Source organism: Triticum dicoccoides, chromosome 4A (assembly GCF_002162155.2).
Source record: "Triticum dicoccoides isolate Atlit2015 ecotype Zavitan chromosome 4A, WEW_v2.0, whole genome shotgun sequence".
In the NCBI taxonomy this organism is placed as follows: Eukaryota; Viridiplantae; Streptophyta; class Magnoliopsida; order Poales; family Poaceae; genus Triticum; species Triticum dicoccoides.
Genome location: NC_041386.1, coordinates 636,416,512 through 636,429,271, shown reverse-complemented (window position 1 = coordinate 636,429,271; position 12,760 = coordinate 636,416,512). Strand labels below are relative to the sequence as shown.

Sequence of the window (12,760 nt, the reverse complement as noted above, 5' to 3'; positions counted from 1 at the left end):
TTTATTTTTAGTGTTGGCATTATTGCATTGTGTCATTTTGCTTTTTTACACAGATCGTCCCATGCAATGTGAGGTTGAAATTCAACAAACTGACAGGAGACACTGTGACATTTGAGTCCTGGGGGGCCGTACACTATGGAGGTCGAGAAAGGACGCAATATGTCGCAGATTGGAGGAGATGGATGGGCCCGTTTCCTCGCCCGCATGCGTCTTACTGGTGATGAGTTGATCAGCTTCTCCTTCAGAGCAGAAAGACCCAAACTGACTGTCATTTATCTCAACCTGGTGGAAGATGATGAAGATGACAAAGATGATGAAGATAATGAGGACCCACTCGATGAAGATGGTGAGAACCCACTTCATGAAGTCATCGCAACTCAAAGAATGAGGCTGAGCGAGGAGGAGGTGTGCAACCTATGGGACATAATTCCGCCACGTGATGACTTTGTCGGGGTGCCATTCGTGATCCGCCTGACAAGTACCATAGTCGATCGGCATGAAATGGTATGTTATACTGACTGTAGTAATTTGATGATATGCTTAGTGTAGAGTCCAATGATATGCTTTGAGGAATCTAGTCGATGATATGCTTTAGTGTAGAGTTTGGTCACATGCTTATTAGTGTAGAATCTAAGAAATATTAATAGTGTAGATAATCCATATATACTTATTAGTAGAATTCATGCTTAATTAGTACAAATGCGTAGTACTGTGTCTTTTGATAGTGTAGAAATCTATACTTAATAGAAATATATTTGCAAGAGTATGTGCGAGGCTATTTATTAATTGATATGTTTTTCTTATTCAGAAATTGCCAACGGACCTATCTGTGAGTTGTGGTATCGAGCCTGATGAAGAAGGCTCAGCTGGACTACGTCTTACCGCAAGGGGCTCCGTCACCACCTGTACTTACCGCATGGACACAGACGGTCGCACACACTTAAACTCGGTTGGGTGGAAGAGATTCCTCGTTGGCAAGAATCTTCGTGTTGGACAGGCCATCCAATTCAGGAACACCCACCGCCCAGGCTTCAGGATGATGGTCGTCGTCGATATCATCTAGAACTACATATGTGTGTGTGGCTATATCATCTAGAACTACATATGATGATCGTCGTCGATATCATGTAGAACTACATATGATAATCGTCGTCAATATCATCTAGAACTATATATGATGATCTTTATCGATATCACCTTGTTGAGGATGCATGTTGACTATATATGAAATTGTTATCTAGTACTTCTTCCGTTCCAAATTACTCGTGGTGGTTTTAGTTTAAATTTGAACTAAAACCACGACGAGTAATTTGGAACGGAAGGAGTACTACCTAGTACCTATAATGCTTTATGAAATTGATATCTAGTAGTACCTAGTATCTGAAAATTGCAGTTTATTGAAACTGAAACTGGGTAGGAAGCAGAGAAAAATGATGAAACACATAGCAGTGGCGCGGGGCTAGAAAAGCGCTACAACTAACTAATAGCAGCGTGTTCTGGAAAACCATTATAGGTAGCGCGGGTGCAAATCGCGCTACTACTAACAGTTAGCTATAGCGCCTTGTGCGTCGTCTCACCGACATCGATGCCCAGCAGAGCTACGTGAGGAAATTTTAGAGTTGCATGTTTTCTGCATACACGCAACATACGGTTTACAGCCAGTCCTTGCAAATATACTCACCCCGTAGCTACTTAAACTGGCTTGTGCTACCAGATTCTTGTGTGGTATAGACTACACTATTTCATCAGGTAACAGTATAAAGTTTAGAGTGAACAAGGTTACAGGAATTACAGTAGCATCAGCATATATATAGCGGCTATAGTCCCACTATAGCGGTTTGAGCAGGGTGCGACTAAATGGTATTCATGTACAATTGCCGTGTAAAGTTGTGAAATATAACCGGCTATAGTCCTGCTATAGCAGTTTGAGCAGGGTGCTGCTAAATGGTATTCATGTACAATTATCTCGCAAAGTTACGAAATAGCCGACTATAGCCCCACTATAGCTAATTTAAAGGATTGCCGCTATTTGACATAGCCCACTATTTAAAATTATGATGATTAGTTTGCTGGCCCCGTTTGGTAACAAAGTATTTTCGAAGTATTCTCAAAATACTACAGTTTTTTATATTACTATAGTTTTATTTACATAGGGTTGTTTGGTTGCCTCTGAAAACTGTGATTTCAATACTGCAGTTTTTGCCAAATCACACTATTTTCTTTGTATAAAAAAAAGAACCGCATACCTCTTTTTTAAAAACTGAGCAGCGGAAAAGAAGGGTCGGACAGAGCTTAGGCAGTAGGCAGGGTGCAACTACAAACTGTCTGAGCTGAGGTCTTTTAGTTGTTCGTTACCTGCGGCTGCAGTACTTGAACACTATGCTTCTTTCATCAGCGTTGGCAAACAGGTGACATGGGAATTTTTTTTTCACTCTTCCCTGTTGTCTATATGATGAGTAAGATGATATTTTTATCATAATTTACTAGCTGGTAAATGTTTTGTTTGATTTTCATAAAACAGCTGTGTGTGATGCTTATCTTACAGAGAAGAATGTTTGAGCCAAAATATATATGTTCGATTCATGTGCCTTCTCCTTGCAAATGTCTGGTATCAAGATTTTCAAGTACCTATTGCTCAGAGGTCATCTGCTAATTACTCCACCAGCGTCGCCATCGCTAATCATCATTAGTCTAATCCATCTGTATATTCTAGTACTACAATGGCTAGCAAGTTTCGAATGCACGCACGGCTAACGGCTAGCCAAGAAATTTTACAGCGTTTTGTGACGTAGCCAAACACGTCCTTTGTATCGTGAATACTTCAAAAAACGTTGTTATATTAAAACCATGGTATTTTGTACCTATATGCTAAATTACTGTAGTTTTTGATACTTTGGTTTTTATTGTACTTTGCTATCAAACATTGCTTAGTGAGCTACTAAGCTACAAGCATGCTTACGTTGTGGGATCAAGTAAAGTTCAACTACCTTGATGTTTTTTTAACCATTTTACTCTATTTCTGAAAATTAATTAACTGGTCTGCATCCGTTAAAGAACAGAGTGTTCCAAGTATTTTAATATAGCAAACTATCTCTCTACTGCTTCTATTCGATACACTGTATTTTTTCCCAGTTTGTCCTTTTATCACCAGCCTTCGGTATTTTGCAGGTGATGAAGGAGAAAGTATTGATTCTTCGTCAACCATGTGGGGAACACCAGTTTTACGAGGAAAGATGGTTTATATCAATTCGGCGATTCTTGCCGCAAGAAGTCCTTTCTTTCTAAAGGTAATTCTACTAACCTTGTGAAATGCATTTTCTGTATAGCTGGTTCACGGTTCTAATAATCGTCATGTTTCCTAGCTTTTCTCAAATGGCATGAAAGAATCTGATCAGATGCATCCAACACTTAGGATTGCTGATTCAGGTAATTTGTTAGCAAAGTTCACATTATTCCTCTCATAACTAATTCTAATTTGCTATTGTGATCGTGTTAATATTTTCTAACATTTTTTGTAAAGAAAAGACTATGTTTCCGAGTTAGTCTCCTACGGATGGCTTTCTCAATTCTGTCAAACTTAAACTATCATTCACAGAGCAGCAAAACTTTTGTTTTGTTGTTTAGGTCCGTTAGAATAAATCCAAGGCATACCGTCGATCATCCGAGGACCAAGCAATCACACGAGCACGACACCGAAATTTGTTAACGAGGTTCACCGATATGGCTACATCCTCGGGGCTTGACTACGGGCGCTAGCAGAGGTAGACACACGATGTAACCTATGCCAACATAATAGCACCGGAATGCGGGGGAAGCCGGTGGCATGTGCCGGTGTCGAGGGCGACTGGGTGCGGTATTGTGACGGTGTCACGGGGAGGAGCACCCGTAGCCAAGCCCCGGGGATGTAGCCATATCGGTGCACCTCGTTAACAAATCTCGATGTCGTGCTCGTGTGATTGCTTGGTTCTCGGATGATCAACGGTATGCCTCGGATTTATTCTAACAAGTGGTATCATGAGCAAGGTTGAAAAGATCCGTGAGGCGGTCGAGTTGATCGAAAGGAAGGCTTGATGTTAAGGTCGGTATCGTGTACACGGAAGCTTTCGTAATACGTGTTGCCACGGTTGAGATCGATCGGAAGAACTCAAGTGAACAGCAACGTCGGCGAGTTGTGGTTGTAATCGGATGATTGAGGCGTAGTTATCATCGAGATCTGACAAAGGCGGCGGCGATGTATAGCGCAAGCAGCAGGCTTATCGATTGACGCGGCGTCTGGAAGCGACCTGGTTAGGTGCACATTGGCGCAGTGATCGTAAAGCGCAGCTGAGCAGCGGCGCAACAGTTGGGGCGCACGGCTGGACGATGTTCAAGTTGTTGACAACGACCCACATGCGCGTGATTTCTGCTTTCACACTACTAGGAAAATGCTTATACATAAAAGTTTATCAGTAGTGTTTGTTTGTGTCCCCACGCTACTGGTAATTACTAGTAGTGTTGGGTACAAAGCGCGCTACTGATATGGATTGCAGCAGCGTTGGTTTCTCTTAGACATGCTACTGTTAAGTGTGATACACCGCACCATCAAATCAAAAAATATTAGTAGCGCGAGTTGTAAATCCTGCGCTACTATTAAATGAATAGCTATAGCCCAGGCGATACACCCACGCTACTGCTCAGCGTGTCAGTGCAGCACCATCCACCCCCGATTTACTCCCACCCCTCTCCTCCGCCCCCACAATCTCTTTGCCCGCCGCTCCCTCTCCGACCCTTTCCTCCCATCCGCCCGCCCCCCTGTTCCACCATGGCACAGCTCGTCCTGGGCTCACGTCCTGCTAGCGCGCCCCGACCGGCATCGTCGGCGGGAACAAGGCCAAGGTCTCAGCCGAGGTCGCCCCGGAGGACGCCGCCGAGCACGGGCGTCAGGGGGAGGCCGATGAGGAGAGGTGGTCCCGCCTGCTACCGGAGCTGCTCATGGGCATCGTGCGCCGCGTCGACGCCAGCACCAAGCGCCTCCCCCCAGCCCCTCCCCGCCACCCGCGCCCCCCTCCGACCCGGCCGCCGCCTTCGGCCCCGTCAAGGAGTGGCTCCTCGACGACTTCGACTTTGACCAGGCCATGGAGAGCGAGCTGGCCAAGAGCTTCGGCCTTGGCGAGGCGGCGGCTGCCGGTCCGGGCGGGATTGATTTTGCGTCGATGTCCGGGAGCGGCGGATTGTGCGCGGACCAAATCATGAAGATGGGGGAGGGGGAGGTCGCGGAGGAGAAGGGCGGGCCGCCCGACCTGTTGGATGTTCCTGGCGGCGTCCTGTTGGAGGTCAAGAAGGAGGCCGTGATGCTGCTGGGCGGCGGATTGGGCGGGGAGCCTGCTCCCGTGTTGGGGGTTGGCGATTTCGTTGCAGAAGGGGATAGTTTGGAGGCAGCGATTGATGCCGAGATGTGTACAGTAGCTCCCGTTGATGCTGAGATGAGTCCTAACCATTTTGGTATAATTTTCAGAGCTAATTGTGCAACCATAGTCATCCCCAGGTGTGCCACTTTTCATACCATATAGCTAATTGTGCAACACAACAGTATATAGTACCATAGCAGTTTTATGCTCTTTTATGGTTACAGATATACTCTTCTTTGTAAGCTTAGGGATAGGAAACATATATGTTTATTCACACAGTAGCATAAGCAAGCTTGATCAGAATTATGATGCTTGGTCTTCTCATATGACAATTCTGTCATTTAAGGCAGATTCCGAAGATTCTTCTTTTACTATACAAATTATGGAGATAGAGTATAACCATCCAGCACTAGCACTGGTTCATAAAGCCCTTTAGTGCCGATTCGGTAACCGGCACTAATGTGTGGGCACTAAAGCCCCCCCAGTACCGGTTCAGCACGAACCGGTGCTAAAGGGCAACCATGTGGCACGAGCCAGCTCCGGGGACGCGTAGGACATTAGTACCGGTTGGTAACACCAACCGGTACTAAATGTTTGGGTGTGTTTTGGTTTTTTTTATTTTTACTTTAATTTTGTGTTTTCAATTTAATTTAGTGATTGTTTTACATTATAATGAGTTGTTAAATCATTAGGTGAAAGTATCGCAGATTAGTTTGACTGGATGCATGTGGAACCTAGCTAACTCATCAAGTATATGCCATATCCATATTATATATACTTGATCACCTAATTAAGTGATGGAGATAATATGGATATGGCATATACTTGATCACTTAGCTAGAATCCATCCAGTTGAAACTAATCTGCGGTTTCTTTCATAAATGATATAATAACTCATCATCATCATCATCATCATATTAATATAAAAACTCTTGCATCATATATATCATCACCAACAATAGTTTTCATAGCTAGCTAAAAACCATCATATAATAGTCATCTCATTACCACTACTTAATCATCATATAGTCATTATCGCTATCTAATCACCACCAACACTAGCTTAAAAAAGAAACATTCACTTGTACCAGAAGCCAAGATATCATCGAGTTCAACATGGTAATGATATTATAAGCGTTCATAACACCACAAAAGCAAATCACTCTTTGAGATTAAGTTCAGGACGAAGAACACGGACATGAGAGGACAAGTACTAAGAGCATGAACTAGCTAATCACTCCTACTGCTCTCTCTCTCTCTCTCAGGTAAAAGAGCATAGAACATGTATAGCTTTCCTGATTCATCATATTGGAGCATGCAGATGAACCTGTCTCCTAATCGTGGGTTGTGCTTCTGATTGCTGCCCCCTAGTATTTCTCTGCGATCGTTCACAATTTGGCTTCAGTCTTTTACTATTAAGCATTCCTCGCTATTAGAAATCTTGAATGCACTAAAGTGCATTGTAGGATATCTTGGCCGTAAGCTAACAATATTCATGGTACCTTTAGTCTTGATCCAATTAGGTACAACATTCATCGGGAGTCCCTATTGAAGAACATCGTATATTAACATACTTAGCAATGAAGTTTAGCTTAAAAAATAATGTACGCAAAAGATGCACTGAGAAGAAATAGTAGAATTCTTACCATCTTTCCTAAATATATGTGACTGTAGTTTAGTATGAACACTATTGGTCGCATGTTTTGAGTACTAACATTTCTAAGTGCAGGAGAAAAATTATCTTGACAGCATCAAGATCCTCAAGCCATGAAACATAATGACTTGTCTCCTCGCAGTTTAGTTTAGCCCCGGGACAGTGGACGGTCCTGTCTAGCAAGCGCCGGACATGTTTGCTTGATTGGAAATAACCTGTCAATATAAATTACTTGTCAACTCTTTTTGAATAAACAATATCGAAGACATAAATATGGTTGAGAAACTCACATAATGGTAGAACTGGAGGCGTCCGCACATCGACCCAGATGTCTCTATTACCTTCAATATCATCTTTCGGACGAATATCAAAGGTGATAACCATATCAGGCTCAAATGCATAAGCCTTGCATAGTGCTTGCCAAGTTTTGCATTCGAAATAGGTGTATGTGTCTGCATTGTATAATTTGACGTTGAAGGTATAACCATGCTCGGTCTTCAAGTAAACCTTTTTACCTTCATAATTTTGTTAGGACAGAAACCTATCTTATCCAATACAAAAATTCTTGCATTGGCAGGGGATACGCTAGTAGAATAGTGAAAAAAATTAAAATTAAAAGTTGAAGCAAATGAAGCATAAGTCATGCTTAATTATGAAAAAAGACTTGTCGTTCTGACTTACTGTATCCATTTCGAAATTCTCATCCAGCTTGATGCTGAAGCGCCTATCATCAACTAGAAAATTTCTGCCGCATAGGCCGCGCTGGTCTTCGCAGTATTCGCACATAATGAAATCGTGTTCATCGTCAAACGACATTTCTATGTTCATAGGTGAAACATTAAACACTTATTAGTTTTATTAATTTAACTAATTCAACTAGTTCTGTTAATTCAACTAGTTCAACTAATTAACTCAACTAATTCAACTAAGCACTTACGAAAAATAACTAAATAAAGTAGCTCAACTAATTCAACTAATTCAAATAATCTCATATACCTAATTAATTAATATCTAGCTAATTCATCTAACAATTGACATTAATATTTAACTTCTCTATCTAATTCATCTAACATTAACATTCTAACATTCTTATCTAGGTAATTCATCTAATTCGATCATCTAATTAACAATTTGACATGCATTAATCTAAAAACAGAAACAGAAAATAAGTAAAAAAAGAGTGTGTGTGTGTGCACGTGCGTGTACGTGCTTGTGTGTATGTGTGTGTGTGTACGATCGTGGGCGGCGGCATACGGGTGGCGGGGGCGATACGACAACGACGGGGACGACGGGGAGCGGCGGGGTCGGCGAGGGCGATGGCGAGCGGCGGGGGCGGCGCGAGGTGGCGACGACGACGTACGCCGCGCGGCGGGGAAGGCGACGACGGGTGGTGAGGGCGGCGCGCGATGGGCGACGGCGCGGCGACGGCGACGATATCGGGCGATGAAGCAGTTGGATAGAAGACGGGCGGCGCGCGGATGAAAACTGGATTTTTCATAAGTGCCATATATATATGAGCGACCTTTAGTACCGGTTGGAGCCACCAACCGGTACTAAAGGCCAATTTTCGCCAGGCCAAGGGGCGGGAAGCGGACCCCTTTAGTACCGGTTCGTGCCACGAACCGGTACTAAAGGTCCACTCATTAGTATCGGTTGGAGCCACCAACCGGTACTAAAGGTGTTGCGCTGCCATCCGCGGTGCACAATATTTAGTCCCACCTCGCCGAGCGAAGGGCAGCCGCACTGGTTTATAAACACAGCCGCGGCTGCTCCTTCGAACTCCTTTATATATCAGGCTTCTGGGCCTAATTATGGCGCGCTGCCCTGTGAGTCTGCCGGACCTTCTGGGCCTGAATTTGCACACCCTAGGTCTGACAGAAGACCAGCGCTGCCCTTCGGACCTTCTGGACCTTCTGCCGGACCTTCTGGGCCTGAATGCTGCATAATGAATGCAAAAGAAGTCCGAAGTTCAAGTAAGTATAAAAAACATTGAAGTGTCCGTGTAACAGATGAGTTCTCGTCCGAAACCCTGATACTCCGAAAGACATTGTCCAGTTTGTATACGAAGTGCGTCTAGTTTTTGCCGTGACCCTCTCTGCTCTTTCACACATGCTATGCGAGTGAAATGATGATACCATGAAAAGTTACAACATTTTCAGAGTTTATTTTGTAGTGATTTTCAATTTTACGGTCATTTAACTCTCTAAATAATTCGGTAAATGACTGAAAAACAGCAAATGATGTCAGAACATGTTGAAAATTGATGATGTCGCTTTGAATGCTGCATACTGAACGCAAAATAAGTCCGGAGTTCAAATAAGTTTAGAAAACATTGAAGTGCCCGTGTAACTATGACGCCCCGATTTAATCGTACACTAATCATACACGCAAACATGTACGATCAAGATCAGGGGCTCACGGGAAGATATCACAACACAACTCTACAAATAAAATAAGTCATACAAGCATCATATTACAAGCCAGGTGCCTCGAAGGCTCGAATACAAGAGCTCGATCATAGACGAGTCAGCGGAAGCAACAATATCTCAGTACAGACATAAGTTAAACAAGTTTGTCTTAAGAAGGCTAGCACAAACTGGGATACAGATCGAAAGAGGCGCATGGGATACAGATCGAAAGAGGCGCATGCCTCCTGCCTGGGATCCTCCTAAACTACTCCAGGTCGTCGTCAGTGGGCTGCAAGTAGTAGTAGGCACCTCCCGAGTAGTAGTAGTCGTCATCGACAATGGCATCTGGCTCTTGGGCTCCATCGTCTGGTCGCAGCAATCGAGTATAGGAAGGGGAAAAAAAGGGGAGCAAAGCAACCGTGAGTACTCATCCAAAGTACTCGCAAGCAAGGAGCTACACTACATATGTGTGCATTGATATCAAATGGAATAAGGGTATCATATGTGGACTGAACTGTAGAAAGCCGGAATAAGAGGGGGATAGCTAATCCTGTCGAGGACTACGCTTCTGGCCACCTCCATCTTGCAGCATGGAGAAGAGAGGAGATGGTAAGCTCACCAAGTAGCATCGCATAGCATAAACCTAACCGATGATCCTCCCCTCGTCGCCCTATGAGAGAGCGACCACCGGTTGTATCTGGCATTTGGAAGGGTGTGTTTTATTAAGTATCTGGTTCTAGTTGTCATAAGTTTAAGGTACAACTCCTAGTCGTCCCGTTGCTGAAGATCACGACTATTCGAATAGATTAACTTCCCTGCAGGGGTGCACCACATAACCCAACATGCTCGATCCCATTTGGCTGGACACACTTTCTGGGTCATGCCCGGCCTCGGAAGATCAACACATCACAACCCTACCTAGGCACCACAGAGAGGTTAGCATGCCGGTATAAATCCTATGGCGCAAGGGTCTGGGCCCATCGCCCATTGCACACCTGCATGTTGCGAGGGCGGTCGGAAGCAGAACTAGCCCCCTTAATACAAGAGCAGGCTTACGGTCCAATCCGGCGCGCGCCGCTCAGTCGCTGATGTCACGAAGGCTTCGGCTGATACCACGACGTCGAGTGCCCATAACTATCCCCGCATAGATGGTTGGTGCGTATAGGCCAGTAGCCAGACTCAGATCAAATACCAAGATCTCGTTAAACGTGTTAAGTATCCGTGAACGCCGACCAGGCCCAGGCCCACCTCTCTCCTAGGTGGTCTCAACCTGCCCTGTCGCTCCGCCACAAAGTAACAGTCGAGGGCAGTTGGGAACCCAGGCCCACCTCTACCGGGATGGAGCCACCTGCCCCTTCAGCCCCCAACTCCGAACAGTACCACAGGTAATGTAACAGTGTAAAGTATATAGTATATGCCCGTGATCACCTCCCGAAGTGATCACGGCCCAGTAGTATAGCATGGCAGATGGACAAGAGTGTAGGGCCACTGATGGAACACTAGCATCCTATACTAAGCAGTAGGATAGCAGGTGAAGGTAACAACAGTAGTAGCAAGGACAGGCTATGCAACAGGATAGGATTAACGAAAAGCAGTAACATGTTACACTACTCTAATGCAAGCAGTAGAGAGTATAGTAGGCGATATCTGGTGATCAAGGGGAGGGCTTGCCTGGTTGCTCTGGCAAGAGAGAGGGGTCATCAACACCGTAGTCGTACTGGGGGTCTCTGGCAGTCTCGGGGTCTACCGGAAAGAAGTAACGGAGGGGGAACACAATAAATAACAGAGTAATCAATGTAACAAAAAGCAAGATGTGGCATTACGTTGTGCTAGGGGTTACCTGACGCGGTACAAGGTGATACCGGTGAAGGGGGAAACATCCGGGAAAATATCCCCGGTGTTTCGTGTTTTCGGACAGATGAACCGGAGAGGGAAAGTTGCATGTTCGCTATGCTAGGGATGCGTGACGGACGAACGGGCAACGTAACCGGATTCGTCTCGTCGTTTTGAGAAACTTTCATGTACAAAGTATTTCCATCCGATATACGGTTTATTTTATATTAATTTTCTAAAGTTTTAATTCATTTTTGGAATTAACAGATTTAATTTAAATAGAAACAGGTTTACTGCATCAGCATGACATCATCATGATGTCAGCAGTCAATAGTGTGTTTGACTGGGTCAACTGACGTGTGGGTCTTGGTTGTCATAGACTACTAACTAATTATTTGTTAACATTTAATTAGCAGGTTTAATTATAGTTAATCAGTTAACTAAAGAGTGTTAATTAAGTTAATTAATTACATAATTAATTAAGTATTATTTATTTAATTAATTCTTTTTATTAATTTAACGATATACTTATTTATTTTTGATTTATTAATAACTTTTTTTAGAAACGTTCTGTGGGCGTGGCCCCTTTGTCAAAGGCCTTAACGGGCGCGGTTAGCGGGCGCTAACACCCAGCCCGAAAGGGGCGCGTCGGGCGGGCGAACCCGGCCGGTGGCTGCGGGTACGACGAGGCGAGACGAGCGCGGAGGCCGTCGGGGCGTAGGCGAGTGGCGGAGGAAGGCAGCAGGTGGGGCGGCGCGGCAGCAGCGGCGGAGCCGGAGCACACGGCAGCGGGTGGCACGGCGAATGCAGTAGCGAGGCGCGGTAGCAGCAGCGTGCATCAGCGGCCGCAGGAGGAGCGAACGACGACGAGCACGCCGGGGAGCTACCGGCGACGCGGGCACGCGCGGCCACGCGCGAGCGGGCCAGGTGGGAAGGCATCGGGCGAAGCGGGAGGCGGCGGGCACGCACAGCGGGGCGGTGGTCGATTGCGGCAGCGGCGGGCCACGGCGCAGCAGGCGAGCAAGGCCGCGAAGCCGCGGGCGTGGCCAGCAATGGCGTAGGCGGACGACGGCAGTTGCAGATGCCGTAACAGCAGCAGGCACAGCGCGAGCGGCCCGAGCGGCCAGAGGCAGAGGGAGTGGAGGCTAGGTGAAGCCACGACAAGGGCATGCGCGGGCGCGGGAGCGGGCGCGCGCGCGATTGCGCGGCGAGGACGACTACCGGAAGGACTATGGGCGAGGTGACCTGTGGGGGAAAGAGGAGGGGAGGACGGGGCTCACTGATCCCTGTTGTTGAGCAAAGCGGGTTCGAGGAGGAGTCTGGGAGGTCCGGCGAGGCGGCACCGGCGAAGGAGAGGACGGCGGCGATCCGCGACGGGGTAGGGGCGCCGTGCGTCGACGGCGTGCGACGAGGAGGGGGAGGGGAACGAGCGGCGGAGTCGGGGAGACAGCGCCGACGACGACGGTTAGCGGGGCGTC

The 12,760-nt window shown here is 46.0% G+C and overlaps 1 pseudogene; it reads left to right on the top strand.

Moving 5' to 3' along the window:
* The first annotated feature begins 2,601 nt into the window (after window positions 1-2,601).
* LOC119283926 overlaps window positions 2,602-12,760 on the top strand; it is a 105,104-nt pseudogene continuing 94,945 nt past the window's right edge.